Source organism: Protomyctophum parallelum (genome assembly GCF_964188405.1).
Source record: "Protomyctophum parallelum genome assembly, chromosome: 9".
NCBI classification, from domain to species: Eukaryota; Metazoa; Chordata; class Actinopteri; order Myctophiformes; family Myctophidae; genus Protomyctophum; species Protomyctophum parallelum.
Genome location: NC_139706.1, coordinates 44,915,945 through 44,931,956, shown reverse-complemented (window position 1 = coordinate 44,931,956; position 16,012 = coordinate 44,915,945). Strand labels below are relative to the sequence as shown.

The 16,012-nt window shown below is 44.1% G+C and overlaps 2 protein-coding genes across 2 annotated transcripts in view; one reads left to right on the top strand and one right to left on the bottom strand.

Moving 5' to 3' along the window:
- Positions 1–16,012, bottom strand: part of LOC310864877 (lissencephaly-1 homolog A-like) — a 296,805-nt gene that overhangs the window by 277,280 nt on the left and 3,513 nt on the right. The gene's annotated exons all lie outside the window — the stretch shown is intronic.
- Positions 11,527–16,012, top strand: part of LOC310864592 (uncharacterized protein) — a 126,259-nt gene continuing 121,773 nt past the window's right edge. Inside the window, 1 exon segment of the mRNA XM_083773281.1 lies at positions 11,527–11,738. The gene's annotated coding sequence lies outside the window, so the exon portion shown is untranslated.

The following is a 16,012-nucleotide window of genomic DNA, read 5'->3' as shown; positions in this document are numbered from 1 at the left end:
ATGATAAAATGGCACGATTTGTTTCTACTCAGTCTGTCTCATAGGAGGCCTGTGGGCAGTTTAGAAACCGTCCTCCAGTGACATCATCATTACTAGCAGATTATTTTTTGAACAAGATGTTTTTACAAAAATGTTTAGATTTTCATTATCGTGAGAACGATGGCTTCCATTTTCGCATTGCAACTTTTCAGGACTAGAAAGCCTGCTTGTATTCCCCATCGATGATGTCACTGTTTTTTTCATGATTATTAGTGAGGGCCTATTATATGAAGATAGGTTGAAAAGTGGTGAAGTGGTCCTTTAAGTGTTGCAAATTGTGGCTAAATGACTCTTAATCATAAAGGATTTTCCAGACTGATTCCACTATATTTCAAAGGCCCAATTAATTCCGAAATGAATTATAAAAATCAGACCCTTCTGGAGTGGTGCTGTGCTGTACTGTATTGTACTGTACTGTACTGTACTGTACTGTACTGTACTGTACTGTACGATTATTTTCATAATTGATTAATCTGCCGATTATTTAAACGATTAATCTGATTATTACTTATTTAGCTATCACCTTAGAAATATATTTTAGGTTATTTTAGACATGTTCTAACAAAAAATATAATTCATTCAAAAATGCATTTGATTAGCTGCTGCTATTCAAATAAAAGACAAACTAATATTAAAATGAATTAAAGCAACTCATGGTGTCTTTAGACTTATTCTGACTGCATACATTTGATTAAAGAATAGCTACACATGTGTCAGTCAAAAAGGAACAGTACTCTTCTGAACTCAAATAGGTCATTTAAAAATAAATATTCAAGCCATGTTTTGTTCTTCATACTATAATCGTTATGTGTCATATTTTGCTTTGCAGTCGCAACTGTGCAACTATCATCAGATTGTAAGGGAAGAGAGATGGATCACCTAAACTAGTGATTAGTTGCCGATTCGATTAATCGATTACTAAATTAGTTGAGCTACTAATTGAATAATTGATTTGATTACGATTAATCGATGAATTGTTGCAGCCCTAGTACTAGCCCTCCTCCCTGGCCTGTCTGTGTGTTAGGCGCACACACACGCAGCCGTCTATAGGAGTGGTTGCACCAATCAAAAAGACAAAACACCATACAGATATAAACATGAACACCCCTCTATAGTCCTTTGGCACCTTCCTAATCAACAGGATTACCAACAGCACTGCAGATGACAGGCCACTGAGGCCAGTGACCCACACATCATTTAGCTTCAGCACAGCGTCAACACTGAAGATGAGAGGCCGGTGACCCACACATCATTTAGCTTCAGCACAGCGTCAACACTGCAGATGAGAGGCCGGTGACCCACACATCATTTAGCTTCGGCACAGCGTCAACACTGCAGATGAGAGGCCGGTGACACACACATTTAGCTTCAGCACAGCGTCAACACTGCAGATGAGAGGCCAGTGACCTACACATCATTTAGCTTCAGCACAGCGTCAACACTGCAGATGAGAGGCCAGTGACCCACACATCATTTAGCTTCAGCACAGCGTCAACACTGCAGATGAGAGGCCAGTGACCCACACATCATTTAGCTTCGGCACAGCGTCAACACTGCAGATGAGAGGCCAGTGACCCACACATCATTTAGCTTCAGCACAGCGTCAACACTGAAGATGAGAGGCCAGTGACCCACACACATCATTTAGCTTCAGCACAGCGTCAATACTGCAGATGAGAGGCCAGTGACACACACATCATTTAGCTTCGGCACAGCGTCAACACTGCAGATGAGAGGCCAGTGACCCACACATCATTTAGCTTCAGCACAGCGTCAACACTGAAGATGAGAGGCCAGTGACCCACACACATCATTTAGCTTCAGCACAGCGTCAATACTGCAGATGAGAGGCCAGTGACACACACATCATTTAGCTTCAGCACAGCGTCAACACTGCAGATGAGAGGCCAGTGACCCACACATCATTTAGCTTCGGCACAGCGTCAACACTGCAGATGAGAGGCCAGTGACCTACACATCATTTAGCTTCAGCACAGTGTCAACACTGAAGATGAGAGGCCAGTGACCCACACATCATTTAGCTTCAGCACAGCGTCAACACTGCAGATGAGAGGCCGGTGACACACACATCATTTAGCTTCAGCACAGCGTCAACACTGCAGATGAGAGGCCGGTGACACACACATCATTTAGCTTCAGCACAGCGTCAACACTGCAGATGAGAGGCCGGTGACACACACATCATTTAGCTTCGGCACAGCGTCAACACTGCAGATGAGAGGCCAGTGACCCACACACATCATTTAGCTTCGGCACAGCGTCAATAAATTTTAGTTCTTGTGTTTGTTGTTGCATAAACATGGTCTATACATTGTACACCAGGAAACACAACACGACTGAACAGTCACTACCAATCCAGCTGGTGATGTCAATTAGTGAATTGACTCAGAGGTGTGTGCAGTGTGTGTGTGTGTGTGTGTGTGTGTGTGTGTGTGTGTGTGTGTGTGTGTGTGTGTGCAATCCAAATCACAATGTTGCACATTAAGCTACATCAACTGTAGACCCAGGGGGGGGCGATTTGTATGAAATGTATCAGATCTACAAGCTCACATGTCCAAACAGCCAAACTCAAATCTCACACACACACAAATGCTTGGCTGCGGTGTGTAGTACCAGCATTCAAATCTGAGGGGGGTAAAAAATGTCTGGCCTTCTTTGGCCCTTGGTCGTGGAATGATCTACAGTCCAGACTAAAACTGGCTTTGAAAGTTCCCTTGAGAAGTTTCAAAAGGATCATCTTTGAAGTACAGTCCAACACCTGCACATGTTTGGACATGTACTAGCCTGTGTTCATGCCTATATATTTATTATATCGGCTCAGATCGTGGAGATTGTGTATTATGGTGTATTTTGCCCTGCTACTAAAAGAAAAAAGTAGGACAGGTGACTTGTTGTATTTATGCATAGGTACTTTGAGGTGTATTATGGATGTGGTATTTGCTGGTTCAAAATGTAACATTGATGATGTGGTATTGAAGTGTAATTTTTATTTCTGCCTCTTAATTGGCCAGTTCCCACTTGTAAAAGAGACGCAGTCTCAATGTGATTTTACTGGTTAAATAAAGGTTAAATAAAATTAAAAAACACACACACACACACACACACACACACACACACACACACACACTAAAGTAACCAAAAAAAATAGCCTCCAAGTCTGAGATAGAACAGTAAAATGTATTGAAAATCTTAAATTCTCCAGTATAAATAAAAGCTTCATATCACATCAGACAAAACAACAATGCTTCTAACTCAGTGGTTCCCAAAGCGGGGTGCGGGGACCCCCAGGGGTCCTCGAGGGAGTTCCAGGGGGTCTCCAGCTAAATGATCGTTTGGAACCAAATGGACCCTAATGGATCCATTTATATACTCTCAGAATGAAATAAACATAGATTTTTCAATATAAATTGGGGTCTCAGAGATAGAAATGCTATTAAATGGTGGTCCGTGGCTCAAATCGGTCTGAGAGGCTAAAAATGTCATCAAATGGTGGTCCGTGGCTCAAATGGGTCTGAGAGGCTAAATGTCATCAAATGGTGGTCCGTGGCTCAGATGGGTCTGAGAGGCTAAATGTCATCAAATGGTGGTCCGTGGCTCAAATGGGTCTGAGAGGCTAAAAATGTCATCAAATGGTGGTCCGTGGCTCAAATGGGTCTGAGAGGCTAAATGTCATCAAATGGTGGTCCGTACCGTGGCTCAAATGCCCAATAAATAAATAAATGGGCCTTGATATTAAAAAAGGTTGAAAACCACTGAGCTGAGCTACACATGTAGCTCTGGTCCATATCCCTGAAAACACTCACCGCGAGTTTGATAAGCTGGATGGGGGCGGCAGGCAGGGCTGCCGCTACTTCTGTTTGATCAGCTTGTTGTAGAAGCTGTTTTTCGTTTAGTTTTTCACAGCCTGGTAAAAACACTGTCGACTATTATTAACTCCATGTTCATGTCAATGAAAGTTACATTCTGAGGTGTTTAATAAACGGCTTAACAAACACTGTCTAGCAGCGTAGCTTGTTGTGTGTGTGTGTGTGTGTGTGTGTGTGTGTGTGGGGGGTGGTGTGACCAAGAGGTGGCGCGCACGACCTGATGACTTAAATATATGCACGTGTGTTATTATGGATCTCACCGCAGCTCAACCGCCCCCCCCCCCCCTGCTCCCACTGCTCCCTGCAGCCCCACTGCAAAGGCACGCACACAATTCAATTTCAATTCAAAGGGCTTTATTGGCATGAGAAAACATACGTTTACATTGCCAAAGCAGAAAGAACAGTACAACACACGCGCACGCACGCACGCGTTTGATGGAATGTCAGACATGTATGCTAACCGGTTAGTGGGGGTGATCTGTAGACAATGGATTGATATCCGCATGGTCTACAGATCACCCAAAATGGGCCAAATGGGTTTTTAGATGAATGTGCGGTCGTAAGTCCATCAAACATGCCCTTTAATTTATACTGCGCTATTAGACTCTGCATGGGACTGGAGCAGACTGCATCATAAATCTGTCTAACAGATCACTAACTACTATGTGAGTGATGTGATATTTAGTGGAGGACGTCTAAGTAAATACAACTGTATACTGCTAAGATAGAATACCAACAGTACCAGAGGTCCTGGTATTATAGAATACCAAAACCAGAGGTCCTAGAGACCTAGACACAAGAGTGTCTACTAAATGCCTAAAGTGGTTATCAATGTTTTCCCTAAACAGAGACGAAGACAACCCATTCTGACCTGAGATCAGATTCATACGAGGTTTCCGCCGGAAGCTAAAGCATAACATGATGCTGACACCAAAATGGGTGCCCGGTCAGAATGGGTTAAATGTTGTAATCGTGACATCCCTCTATAGCCTAGTTCACTGTGCCATTGTGCACCGAGACTGTACTTTAAGTCACAGATCTGTGTACTTCCTCCACTCACTAAATATCAGACAAATATTTGTCCCATATTTCAAAGGAATGAGCCAGGCTAATCTAAGGGTGGTGACCTGTTGGAGGGCCTGGCATGCAGCACTGGAATAGCTGGTCTGGTCTGGACTCTTGTAAGCTCTATATAAGGCAAATTGTTGGCTTTCACCAGTCTGGTGCTTTTAGTTGTTTTTGATTATTTATTTTTGCCCAGAAATGCAGGGCAAAGTCTGGCCCGACCCGAATCCCTACTAAATGCACTTACTTGGTTACTTTCGACCCCTGGAAAGCTGTAGTGTCTGCACTACAGTGTGAACATGAGTGGTGTTTGACTCAGTATAGTTTATTAGTGTGTCGGGAAACACCTGACATCCATGCTGCTGCTCTTTAATAAGGTGAAACTCCTGTGTGGTTCCCATGGCAACATGCTGTGTTTACCGTCTGTTGGTAGTCATTAGCACTGGCACTGTGTGTGTGTTTGTATGTGTGTGTGTGTGTGTGTGTTTGTATGTGTGTGTGCGTGCGTGCGTGCGTGTGCACCACTTTTTGTGCTCAAGGCATAGCCTACTATACCTTGAGTCAACGTCTCATATCAAACTTTTCTTTTCTCTTTTTTGGGAGGTGGAGGGTAGGGGGGATTCATAAAAAAGTACAATAAATCATTTGGCCAAATATATCGATGCTGGGTTGAAAGTGGTTAAAACATATGTCTTCATATTTACACAGCGGCCATGTTGGCACATTGTATTGATAAAGCAGGGGTGGCATTTGGCCGCCATGTGAATATATGGTCTATTGCCTAAGCTGTAATCCTGGGCGCTACTCTCCTTCTGCCAACCTGGGAAGAGCCCCGAACCGAGGCTGACCAGGAGAAAGCAGTATAGAGACCAGGATTACTGCATGGTTACATGAGGGTATCTATACCCTGGGGGAAATGGGGAGAACCTGCAAACTACAAAATACAGAGGGATTTTGACTTTCATATTTAACGAGTAACCTTTAAAGCATAGATGCATAAATCTGTACTGTGCTTTCTCTTCAAAACAAACTGATTATCAGTAGCCTAGTTGTCTCCACCATCCGTCCGTCCGTCCGTCCGTCCGTCCGTCTGTCTGTAGTGTGTAGGCCTACAGCTCATCTCCGGCACCGTTAACTTGGTCGATGCCAAATTTTGCACACACAATCCCTGGATGCCAAAGATTAACCTCTGCCCCAGAGCGGCCTGTTATAGCGCCACCAGGAGGCCGACTTTTGAAAAACACATGTATTGATATTACTCCTCCAGATTCTGTCCAAAAATCCCACAAATCGTTACACACTATTTCTATAGGCATGTGTTCAAGCCGGATCTGTCCGATATTTCATATTCCATCCTAATTGGCTAACATTGGCTTTCAAAGTTGCAGGATTGGCTGGTTTTGAACAAAAAGCCTCAAATCATGAACGCAGCGTGCAATTTACGTGAAATCTTTCACAGACTTTCCTACTAGGTGCCAAAGGACTATTTCCTTCTAGGTGGATTTTTGCAAAACACATATTTGGAACAAAATGCCTCAAATCATTCAATTGCCATCCAAGGCGTAAAAAGAAATGGCACCCTTTTCACATTGGCCTATTATAGTGCCACCAGGAGGCCACAACCTGACCTGCCCTGGAGACCTGTGCCCCGAGGGGCACTTTATCTAGTTAAAACATATTTCCATCCTCGTTAAAACTACTCTGTCCAGCGGCTTTGACAGGATACTGGAAAAGGCAATAGGCCTGTAATTGCCCATGCTGTTTAACTTCCCAGCCTTGTCTTTAAGGTCAGGTCAGACCATAAAAACAGACAAGATTGAATTAGACTTAAGATGCTCTGCTGTGATATTAACAAGCAAATTAATAGCATCACTCGACACTCGGATACCTCACTTGATTATAATGATATATAATGGTGTTTCACAAAATGCCACACAAAACACACTTCAACTTGTCTCATAGAACAGTATACCTCGATACAGCAAATTACCTATACTGACCCACTCACCCATCCATCCATCCATCCATCCCCACCCACCTATCCTTTTTATATATACTTTATTGAAAATTATTCAGGGTTTACAGTTTATGCAAAATTACAAATACACATAGGATTTTTAATACACACCCGCTTTTGATTTTCATCCAGAACCCACCTATCCATCCTCCAGTCATCCATCTTAATATGCTCCAATGGCTCTACAATTGAAAGAGTACCGTGGCATCTGGCTGGATGATACATTGTCATTTAAATTCCACATTGAAAATCTAGTCACCAAACTGAGACAAATAAAATGGGACAAAGCATGTTTTCTGGCATCCTGTAAAAAGAAAAACAATCATTGAAGCCACATTTCTCTCTGTTCTGGACTATGGGGACATTATTTACAGGATTGCTGCACCATCCACTTTAAAGCACCTCGATACGGTTCACCAAATGTCTGCCCTAAGAAGGGTCACTATGGTACCCATCATTGTACACTCTATGGGAGCGCAGACCTGTCCTCTCTGTCCGAGAGGCGGGACAAGCACTCGTATATGTTTAACCCATTTTGACCTGAGATCAGATTCTAAAAATGTCTTCTATACATCCTGACAGTTTTCTGAAAAAGCTATGTTTCTATGCCAGTGGTTCTTCGATTTTTCAAAAATAGCAGACCTACAAGCTCGTAGCGCTATGAGCTTGTAGATCTGCTATTTTTCAATAGCAGATCGAGTGACTTCCTGATCCTGACCCTCAAGGTTCCATTTACTAACTCAGAGCTATAGGTAAAGCCTCTTTCTCTGTCAGTGCTCCATTTCATTGGAACGAACTCCAGAAGTCCCTAAGAATCAGATCAATGCCTTCCCTTAATATAGGTCAATTCAGGGAAATGATTTCTAGCACTTTTGTTCAACAATGTAACTGTTTTAATTAATTAATTATCATCATCAATTATAGTTCTTTTAGTTTTTGAATACTTTCTGTTTTCCAATTTGATATTGCTGTACAAAATACAGCAAATGTTGATTGTTGATTTAGTTTTGTTGTATTTCGGGCTACATTGAAAATGAGGGCCTTATACTCCAAGCTTAAAGGTTATGATGATGATGATGATGATGATGATGATCCATCCATCTATTGAAATGAGACATTTCGGCTTCATTTCGAGGCACATCGGGTCGCCGCATTAACAAATTACTGAGTAATAAAATGCAGTGATACTATTTACTCATTTACTTTTAAATAATCAATAAATAAAGTGTCAGTCAAGACAGCACTCGGGGGCTAAACAGCTATCATTTGCCAACCCTGTAATGTAAATCACTTCAAAGTAAACTCAGCTCTACCCGTTAACCACTTAAACGATATACTGACAAGAGTCCCCAGGGCTCTGTAATAGGCCCCTTCCTTTTACCCACCTTGTTGATGAATTATTGAATACATGGGACCACAATGGAAAAAAGTTCCCATGACTTTTGTGTGTTGTCCTTTTAGTCCAAATGTCTGACTGTACCTCATGCTGTTTACATTTCTGTCTAATAATGTATTCAATCAATCAAACTATGAACGAATTATGGACTGGGCCACTGTCCACTATAGTTAGTACATTTCGTTTTAGGGATTTCAGCTGTTTTTCACAGGGGGGGCGGGGGCATTCGAACAATACGTCTTTATTTACAACATTTATAGCGATTTTTTTTTTTTATTAATTTCTATAGTCCTACTAGACCCCAAGAAATTATATTTGACAACAAATTATATCATGTAATGTTATATATAGGTTATATACTGTAAGTCTGTGAGTGATATTAATGTCAACAGGAGTAGTAACAACTGGACTATAGGCTATATTGTTCCTGTTGGGTGGAAACCTCGTTATGTCCAAAGCCTTTACTTTTCATGGTTCAAAAGATTAAGCAGATCGACAAGCTCAAAATGTGTACGTCGCTTCATGCCACGCGCTGTAGTATGATCAATTACGGTGTTCATTTATGCCTTTCATACGGAAGGTTGTGGGGTTGAACCCTGCCTGCCTGGGGTCGACGTCAGCAAGGGCATGCGGTCGCAATGGGTTCCTGACGCCAAATCGAATGGGTTCAGATCTGAGCCTTATAGTGTGGAGGCACGTCTGAAGCCTGTCCTGGACGGGGTATCTGGACGTAAAAACAAATCCACGTAGGAATAGAAATGCTGGGGTTGAGGCGAACATTCGGCGAAAATAGTTTACAAGCTCACAACGCAAGATATTTAGTGGAGCAGTGGTTCTGCTCTACACGCTACAGAAACAGGAGATATGCTCCTGCCCGTATGGGCCTTATGGCACCTGTCCCCCTATGGGCCTTATGGCTCCTGCCCCCCTATGGGCCTTATGGCTCCTGCCCCTATGGGCCTTATGGCTCCTGCCCCTATGGGCCTTATGGCTCCTGCCCCCCTATGGGCCTCATGGCTCCTGCCCCTATGGGCCTTATGGCACCTGTCCCCCTATGGGCCTTATGGCACCTGTCCCCCTATGGGCCTTATGGCTCCTGCCCCTATGGGCCTTATGGCTCCTGCCCCCCTATGGGCCTTATGGCTCCTGCCCCCCTATGGGCCTTATGGCTCCTGCCCCTATGGGCCTTATGGCTCCTGCCCCCCTATGGGCCTTATGGCTCCTGTCCCCCTATGGGCCTTATGGCTCCTGCCCCCCTATGGGCCTTATGGCTCCTGCCCCTATGGGCCTTATGGCACCTGTCCCCCTATGGGCCTTATGGCACCTGTCCCCCTATGGGCCTTATGGCTCCTGCCCCTATGGGCCTTATGGCTCCTGCCCCCCTATGGGCCTTATGGCTCCTGCCCCCCTATGGGCCTTATGGCTCCTGCCCCCCTATGGGCCTTATGGCTCCTGCCCCTATGGGCCTTATGGCTCCTGCCCCCCTATGGGCCTTATGGCTCCTGCCCCCCTATGGGCCTTATGGCTCCTGCCCCCCTATGGGCCTTATGGCTCCTGCCCCCCTATGGGCCTTATGGCTCCTGCTCCTGCCTGTATTATTGCGACCTGCAGTCGCAATAATACTATACTTCTTTGGCTATTCAAAAATAGCAGATATACAATCTCATATAGGACCTCACTGGCACACCACACCTGGTCTCAAAACAAATGTTAAGATGGGGGGTCAATAACCTACATATCAGTTTAAGGGTCATGAAAAAGTTTGAGAACCACTGGTGTAGAGTGAAAACTGTATAGCATATAGCCCATGCAGGGGAAAGCATATGGTTTAAGTGCTTATAAGGTAGCCATATGACTAATGACCCGACACCCGCCATTCACAGACACTGTCTGTAGCCTGCAGTGGATGACACACACCCCACTCACTGAGAGACAGCTAGGGGGGGGGGCGAGGGACAGTGGGGGTGACAGAAAGATGGACGTTAAACGGTGTGTGTGTGTGTGTGTGTGTGTGTGCGTGCGTGCGTGCGTGCGTGCGTGCGTGCGTGCGTGCGTGTGTGTGTGTGTGTGTGTGTGTGTGTGTGTGTGTGTGTGTGTGTGTGTGTGTGTGCGTGCGTGCGTGGGGCTATATTAAAGAGAAACAAAACATCCAGTGACAAGTTGTGTTCCGGTTCCTTCCACGTCCCCCGGCCATATGGGGGATCCATACTCGCGCGCACATCTGTTCCTCTCTGAGATGCGCGCTACAGCTCCTTCAATGAGGCGCACTCCCGTCGCCCAGTTCGACAAGAGACTAGGGAGAGAGAGAGAGAGAGAGAGAGAGTCTGAATGAACGGATAAGTTAGTTTGTCATCTCTGTCCACTTGGCTCTGAGCCTCTGACTGTGAAGTTTGAACTTATATGTTTAGAAATGAGAAGGATGAGAAACTCTAAGTTGGAGGAGGATGGACAGAACTAGAAGAATATCTTCTCCGGCTTCTTCTGGTTAGAGGTGTGGAATCTCCAGCTGCTCTGCCAGCTCCGCAAAAAAAACATTTCCCGAAACAGGAATAAAAAGGGATTTTAACTTTATTTGGCGAGGAGAATATAGGGTGTTTTTCTTTTTTGCTGTTTGGCTGTTTTTTTTCTTTCTTTTTTTCTTTCTTTTTTTCATATGGAGAAGCTTTAACGCCCAGCTGCTGCTTTCTCTCTCTCTCTCTCTCTCTCTCTCTCTCTCTCTCTCTCTCTCTCTCTCTCTCTCTCTCTCTCTCTCTCTTCTAGTGGACTTGCATGTTTGCAGATCTCGATTGTGTGTCCCTGCAATGCAATGATCAATGATCAATCTCTGCTTTAGCCTATACTTCGTGCAGTAGGCCTATGTATATAACTCTTTGTTCGGAGTGATCTGATCTGACTTAATATAGAACCCGAAGTGGGACTTTATTGGGAGGGATTTTTATTGCTGTGTGCACAACCTGAACCAACACGGAGGGCCGGAGGCGATCGACCGGTGAACCCGAAGACATTATATTTCGGCTTTTTGGAGAGGGGGAGGGGGGGCAGGGGGGACTTGATCGTAGTCAGAGAAACGCCCCGGTTTATCGCTCAGAGACGAGAAAGAAGGAGAGAGAGAGAGAGAGAGAGAGAGAGAGAGAGAGAGAGAGAGAGAGAGAGAGAGAGAGGGTACCGAAGTCGTTTGTGCAAAAACTTGGACCCCGGGGCGAGAACTTCGAGAAGACATCGGAATAGAGGCTCTACCGCTGCAGAAAGAAGACATGGGAACACGGGGAGTAACGGGACTTTAGGACCTATCTATTCCCATGCGGGACGTCCCATCTCTGCAACACCCATCAAGGTATTTGGTCCATTTAAATATTGATTCAGTATTATGATGCGGTCATACATTGTGTTTTTGTATAGTGATGATCGCTTTCATTTGCTCAAACTTGTCACTGACAGACGTGAAAGTTGTCGTGGTTGATTTTGTGCGTGCCGCGTCGTGCCCGTGTGAAGAACGAATGCAATTGCACGTACGACGACAACACACGCGCGCGCGTGCGTGTTTGTGTATGTGCACATAACTGCATTGATTCGTTTCTTCGCTCGCACAAGCAGCTGCAAATATTCCGCCGTACGGTAGTGTTGCGCGCAAACAGCGCAAATAAATCTAGATCGCAATCTAGATCAGCTAATTAGCCTCTCGGCGCAGGCTATTCTCTTCAGCGTCCCCTCAAACATTCCCCTCACTTATATGAGACCGCAGACCCCGACTTCTTTCTTTCTTTCTTTCTTTCTTTCTTTCTTTCTTTCTTTCTTTCTTTCTTTCTTTCTTTCTTTCACTGTTCAAGCCATATAGGCTTTCTCGGGTTTTAACAGCAGTCGTATAGAACTGTAGCCTGTAGGCCTACTTTCCTGTGCTTTTTTAACACTTATAATGGCACATTCTGCATAAAGAGTATAGCCTACTTTACTTTTGATACTTTAAGTAACATTTCAAGGCCAATACCTACATTTTGAATTCCGGACTTTTACTTGCACTGAGTATTTCCTATTGCAGTATTGATACTTTTACTGAAGTAAAACAAAAGTGAGTACTTTTTCCACCACTGGTTGTTTTATGAGAACAGAATGGTTTCTTTGCCCCTTTGTCATATAATAGTCCTGTTGACCGGTGATCAGATCCACAATTATTAACATTTTCGTTGAAGATATGAGCCTCCTATATCTGTTCCAGCTGATATTTTATGGCTGTTTTATAGGCATGCTGTTGAATTTGTCGATATGAATATAAAGTTATTGTCTGGTGAAGTGATTCTCAAAGTTTGGTCTGTAACTCTGAGAGTGTACAGAAGCAAATTGACCTTTTCGGGTCCTTGTGCTTTATGGCTATAGGCCTTATACACTCACAAGAGTTATGGGGGTCCTTCCTTGAAGATTGAAAAGCACTGCTTTTGTAGTGGCGTCACTTGCGTATTACAAACATTGGATATTATTGAAATTGATTCTCTCTCTCTCTCTCTCTCTCTCTCTCTCTCTCTCTCTCTCTCTCTCTCTCTCTCTCTCTCTCTCTCTCTCTCTCTCTCTCTCTCTCTCTCTCTCTCTCTCTCTCTCTCTCTCTTTCTCTCTCTCTCCCATTCCTCTTGCACTCTCTCAACAAACATCAAGTATTTAAACAAACCGTTAAGAGGAGGAATGTCCAGCTAGCTGAAGGAGGGAACCATAAAATTCTGTCCGAGCTCTCTCTGTCTGTCTGTCTGTCTGTCTGTCTGTCTGTCTGTCTGTCTGTCTGTCTGTCTGTCTGTCTGTCTGTCTGTCTGTCTGTCTGTCTGTCTGTCTGTCTGTCTGTCTGTCTGTCTGTCTGTCTGTCTGTCTGTCTAGTCAGTCAGTCAGTCAGTCAGTCAGTCAGTCAGTCAGTCAGTCCAGTCAGTCATTGTGCCTGTTGCTCTGTCTCGGAATCTAAGAACATATAAAGATAAAAAGATACTGCAGGGGCCCTATCAATGGCGCCCCATTGATTGTTTGATTGATCAATTAGCTTACTAATCAGAATATTTATGTGCCTGCAATAACATAAATGACAATGACACACACACACACACACACACACACACACACACACACACACACACACACACACACACACACACACACACACACACACACACACACACACACACACACACACACACACACACACACACACACACACACACACACACACACACACACACACACACACACACACACACACTCCAATACATCTGAAGCTATAACAATCAGTGGTTCTCATTTAAAAGAATCACACCTGTGTGAACCGAGTGGTGCAATTCCCCTCCCCCCCCCCTCTCTCTCTCTCTCTCTCTCTCTCTCTCTCTCTCTCTCTCTCTCTCTCTCTCAGCACTACCCCTCTCTCTGTTTCTGGCACCCCCTACTGGTTTTAATAAATGCACGCACGCACGCAGCATTACCCCACACGGACATTGCTGGCCACTGCTGGTTTCACGCATGCGCACACCACTCGTGCTCATGACGGATACATGATACACACACCCGGACATTCCTGGTTGTAGGAGTGGTTGCACCACTCAAAAAGTGGGCCTTGAGGGAGTTACAGGGGGTCCCCACCCAAATTAGTTATATCCATCATCAAAATTGGTTTGTACTTTGAACCACTTTGACCCTAGTACAGGCCAATTTCTATAACATTTTGGAACAAATAGCCAATTTCAATCAAGGTGCCAGCAAGGTGCTGTTGTGGGCATGTAACAATTTTCAGATGTCGGGGCTTTGTCCAAAACATTATGGTTCCTTTCTCCATTGATCTAAAGAGCATGTATGGGGATGGAACATCTTCAGTAGGTCATTGGACTTCCTGTGTCTTAAATGATGACAGGGTGTTATATAAATGTTCTGTGTTCCCCCCTTCTATTCTATCTCTCTCTCTCTCTCTCTCTCTCTCTCTCTCTCTCTCTCTCTCTCTCTCTCTCTCTCTCTCTCTATCTATCTATTCTAATACTATCAATATCTGTCTCTCTGTCTATCTCATCAACTTATCAACAAGGACGTTGTTGTTAAAGTACGTTATTTAATTACAAAGACTAACGTACAGACATTCTCAGTGACAGTATGTCCACAGTCCACAGTACACACGCACACGCGCACACACACACACACACGCACACACACACACACACACACACACACACACACCACACACCGCAAGCACACACACACACACAGTACAGTCTGTACACACATGTGAACGCACGCACGCACCTTTAACCCGTCATTTTTTATTTTAACTATAGCAACATGTAAACAGTGTAACAGTGGTTCTCAAAAATAGTAGGCCTAGATGCATGTCCAACATCGAGCTTGTGCTATTTTTGATGTGTGTGTGTGTGTGTGTGTGTGTGTGTGTGTGTGTGTGTGTGTGTGTGTGTGTGTGTGTGTGTGTGTGTGTGTGTGTGTGTGTGTGTGTGTGTGTGTGTGTGTGTGTGTGTGTGTGTGTGTGTGTGTGTAATATCTTCGGATAAAAGATTGCCCCCACTAATGCATATTGTGCATCCTCACCATAGTGTCTCATTGGTGGGCTGTGGACAGTTCAGCAACCTGCCTACCAGTGACATCATCAATGAGGATTCCAAGCTACTAGAAACTATAATAGAAAATCCTGTTTGGAAGGGATGGGTGTAAAAATGTACAGTATCTATTGATTGTTCAAAATGTAACTTGAGAGTTGACTCAGGGCTATAAGGCCATGACTCAGGGGAATCAGGACATGGCTCAGTAGTGCCAGCGTGCAGGGCAGTGCCAGGTCCATTGTGTGTGTGTGTGTGTGTGTGTGTGTGTGTGTGTGTGTGTGTGTTTGTTTGGATAGAGGACAGAAGAATGGATGTGGAAGTCTAGACAGTGGCAGGAAGACACACTCCCCTCCTCCCTAATTCCTTACCAGAGGTGTAAAGTAACTAAGTATACATTTACTCAAGTACTGCATTAATTACAATTTTGGAGGTTCCAATTGTCATCACTTTTACTTGTACTTTTACTTACACTACATCTCAGACTAGGCAAATTGTTTGTTGTCGTTTGTTGTACTCTCCTTCTAGCCCTTTCTCTTTTTAGTTTTTAACCTCTCTCCCCTCCTTCCAAAAACTCCTTTCCCTTATTCCTTTTGAACTAACTAGCGTTATATGAGAACAATAATGGCAATAATGGCAACGTCAGCTAATTCATTTAGTGCACTAAGTTTCCCAAACAGTGGGTTGGGGCCCATTTTTGACAAATAAATAAATAAATATATAAACAAAAAAAATAAAATTTCCAAAATTACGAAAAGGGCTTCCATTGATGCTGAGTGCCAAGCAGGGAGGCATTTACTGCAGTTAAATCTGTTCTCCGCATTTGACCCATCTCTCGGAGCGGTGAGCCGCAGCCAAGGAGCGAAATCGTATGACTTTGAGCTTTGACCTTTTTTATGGGGACATCAGTTAAGCTTAATTCATAATATATCTTTCTATTTCAGATGCACGAGCTCACTCGGTGCCGAGCTGCGAGCTTGTACATCCTCTATTTTTGTGATTTGTTTTGAAAAGTCTTGAAAGTGTGAGAAGTATACAGCCTACTGAT